The sequence below is a fragment of the Berghia stephanieae genome, chromosome 13 (assembly GCF_034508935.2).
Source record: "Berghia stephanieae isolate SIO BIC M18660-M18661 chromosome 13, UCSD_Bste_1.3, whole genome shotgun sequence".
Classification (NCBI taxonomy): Eukaryota; Metazoa; Mollusca; class Gastropoda; order Nudibranchia; family Aeolidiidae; genus Berghia; species Berghia stephanieae.
Genome location: NC_088372.1, coordinates 33,303,777 through 33,308,235, shown reverse-complemented (window position 1 = coordinate 33,308,235; position 4,459 = coordinate 33,303,777).

Sequence of the window (4,459 nt, the reverse complement as noted above, 5' to 3'; positions counted from 1 at the left end):
CCTCTTGATTACCGAAAAGAAGGATGTCTGACGTTCGATTCCCTGTCGAGGTTGTCTAATTTTTATTTATTTTTTCTTGTATTTTCCTTTCTGTTTGTCAGAAACTGTTTCGTACACAGCTTTGAAGATTTCTTTGTGGTTATATTATAAAACCGTTAATTATCAGAGATTTAAAAAATCCATTAAAAAAAAAAGCAACTGGTTACCAACTTCAGAGCCGCCATAGTTCACGTTTTTATGGCGCTTACGACACAAATGCGTCATTTCAGCATCAGTAAAAAAAAAAGATAGAAAATAGGAAAGTAAAAAATTCTCGATTTAGAATTGAAATCTCACCAAAAAAAGCTAAGACAGATGGGAATCGTTGAAACAGAAAAGATGTAGATTCCAAGAGCACACAATTGGTGTAACCTACTTAGTTTGAGATCACCTAAAAGTTTTATTCAGACACAAGCATAAGAACCCACTAAGAGGAACACACCCAAATTGTATACAAATCGTAATCAAAACAAAAGGTAATAGCATATAAATAAGAGATGATTTACAAGGGGAAAAAACATCATCTCCCAAAACGAAAACTGTACCCCCCCCCCCCCCAGCCAAGGCCAGGACAAAAGAAGGCAATCCCGTTCCAAGACAAAGACAGAAAGCAACTCAGAAAACAGATATAGGAAGATAGATGACAACGCAGGTTGAAAAAATAATCACTAAAGACTCATTTTAAAAACACAAACAAGAAAAGTTTTATTGCTCCAATTATTTGCATGAAAACTCATTTTAATAAAATTGAGGAAGGCAGATATAAATATCCATAAAAACATGGTGTGCTATTGCATTTGTGTTCAGGAGAAATGCTTCAACGTGTTATAATGTCTCTCAATTTCAGTACCAGTAAAAAAAAAAGGGGGAGAAAATGAAATAATAAAATAAATTTACAAATTAAAACACCCAAGTAAAATCAAGAGAAATTAGAAATGGTTGAAATAGACAACAGATATAGATTTCAAGAGCATCTGTCATTGTGCAATAGTTTGATATCTCCAAAAAGACTCATCCAGGCACAAGCGTAAGATCCCCGCTGAGAGTAACATACTCAAAAGCTTACATTTTACACATTCAAAACAACAAATTTAACAATACACAACAGAGAGATGATTTACAAGGAAAAAAGATCATCTTCTAAAGCTTTAACTGGACATTCGACTGTTTCCCTCTAGCCAAGGGAAAGAACAAAACGAAGTAATAACCTTCCAAGACAATGACATAAAGCAATTTGAAAAACAGATATAGACAATATGCGCTTGGCTAAGACACTCTCAACGTTGCCATCCGGAAGTATAATGAACCAACACACAAAACTATGTGTAACCTTGAACGGTTAATACAGTTTAGTGAGAATTACACTTAAACGTGGATGGCAAAAAACAACAACAACAAAGACCCGAGTGGCGTCACTTCATTTTATCTACAGATAGTATGCGCTTGGCTAAGGAGCTCACAGCATTGCAATCCGGAAGTAAAAGGGACTAACACACAAAACTATGTGTAACCATGAACATTTATAGTCTGGTTCATACAGTTTAGTGAGAAATACTCAGAAACGCGGATGGCAAAAACAAACAAAAACAACAACAACAAAGACCCGAGTGGCGTCACTTCATTCTATCTATAGGGGTATAGAAGACACAGTGAGTGACCTCCCTGCCAATTATTGGAGGTCAGGAGCACCACCCAATGAGGTTCTTTCAAGTAAAATGAGAGAATGGAGACGCAATGAAACAAAAATTATATTTGCTTTCAAAAACTTTTCAGAAAATAAAATAATTGAGCATTTCTATAGCGCAATATCCACTAAAGGTGCTCAAGGCGCTTTGCAAAAAAAATTACATTAAAAAAAAAACTTTCAGAAAATAAAATAATTGAGCATTTCTATAGCGCAATATCCACTAAAGGTGCTCAAGGCGCTTTACAAAGAAGATAGCATCATTATCAATATTATCTTCATAATCATCATTGTTATTGATCGGCATTATTATTGCTATAGTCATCATTATTATTGATCAGCATTATAATTGCTATAGTCATCATTATTATCATCATTATTATTGATCAGTATTATTATTGCTATAGTCATCATCATTATTGTCATAAAGTATCATGATCAGGGAGCATTTATATAGCGCAACATTTACTAAACATGCTCAATGCGCTTTACAAAAAGATATTAAGTGTTATAATCATTATTATCTTTACAAATTGTCAGTATTATTACAGTCATCATAGTCATCAGTGTTATTATCATCATCATCAACAACATCGTCATCATCATAAGTAATCATTTATATAGCGCTATATTCACGAAATATGTTAAGCGCTTTACAGAAAAGATATAAAGTTCCATAATAATTTTAATCTTCATAAATTTATCAATTGTAGTGATCAGAAATGTTTTTATTATTATCATTATCATCATTGTTATTATTATTATCATCATCATCATAATCATAATTATCATCATCATCATTATTATTATTATTATTATTATTATTATTATTATTATTATTATTATTATTATTATTATTATTATTATTATTATTATTATTATTCTCATTAATATTATTATTATTATTATTATTATTATTATTATTATTATTATTATTATTATTATTATTATTATTATTATTATCATTATTATTATCATTATTATTATCATTATTATTATCATTATCATTATCATTATCATTATTATTACTATTATTATTATCGTCATACATCATCATCAACATTAGGCACTTATATAGAGCAATATTCACTAAACGTGCTCAAGCGCTTTACAAAGAAGACATTAACTATCGCTATCATTATTATCAAATAAAACAGCACTGTCATTGATCAGCATTGTTGTTATTCTTAAAATGAAAAAAAAATCATCATAAATCATAATCATAATCATAATCATAAATTATAATCATAACCATAAATCATAATCATAAATCATAAATCATAATCATAAATCATTATCATAAATGATAAATCATAAATCATAAATCATAAATCATAAATCATAATCATAAATCATAATCATAAATCATAATCATAAATCATAAATCATAATCATACATCATAATCATAATCATAAATCATAATCATAAATCATAAATCATAATCATTATTAAGCATTCATATAAGCGATATTCACTCAACGAGTTCAGAGTGCTTTACAAAGAAGATATAAAATATTATTTTCATTATTGTCTTACTGGCCGAGAGACAGTCGTTTGCATAGGTCTGAGACTAGATGCACTCGCAGGTCTCACAGCCCAAGGCACTAATCCGCTTATTGACTTAGCATTGTTGTGATGAACAATATTTTGCACTGGCCTGAGACTAGATGCACACATATGCAGGTCTGACAACAGAACGCCACTCGGGGCTTATTGATTTAACATTGTTGAAATGGAGAGTATTTTGCACTGGCCTGAGACTAGATGCACATATATGCAGGTCTGACAACAGAACGCCACTCATGGCTTATTGATTTATCATTGTTGAAATGAACAGTATTTTGCACTGGCCTGAGACTAGATGCACACATATGCAGGTCTGACAACAGAACGCCACTCTGGGCTTATTGATTTATCATTGTTGAAATGGACAGTATTTTGCACTGGCTGAGACTAGATGCACACATATGCAGGTCTGACAACAGAACGCCAGTCAGGGCTTATTGATTTATCATTGTTGAAATGGAAAGTATTTTGCACTGATTTGAGATTTGGTGCACATATCTGCAGGTCTGATAACCCGCGGACACTGGAATGCGCTTATTGACTTATCGTTGTCGTGGTGGACAATATGTTGCACTAATTTGAGACTAGGTACACGTATTTGCAGGTCCGACAACCTAACGCAGTTATAAGCTTGACTTGATATTGTTCTCATGGAGAATGTCTTGAATTGGCTTGACTTCGCGAAGTCAAAGGTTTGGAAGTTCTTGCTAAATTGAGAGACATTTAAATCGGTCGGTTTTGAGGCACGAGTTTTATGGCCATTTTTTTATAAAAGAAAAAAAAAACAGTTTATAGCCAAAATGTTCAAATTTCATTTTTTTTTTAACTAGAGAGAAAAACAAACAAAATTTCTTTTTTTAAAATCAAAATAAAAGAAAAATTTGAGTTTAAAGTTAAAATGTTCAATTTTCCAAAATAAAAAAAAAGAGAGAGAAACAAACAAATTTAAATGTTTTTAAAAATCAAAATTAAAAAGTTGATAAATAAAAGTTTCAGAAATAAACCATAAACTCCTGAAAGAAAGAAAAAATCACTTTTCATAATTGTGTTCGGTTAACAGACCTTTAAATATGTGCACGTCGGTTTAAAACTATCCAGGAATACTAAGGGGGAAAAGATAAATAGAAAGCAAAATTTTTGAAAATGAAAACATAAATTAATTAATTATG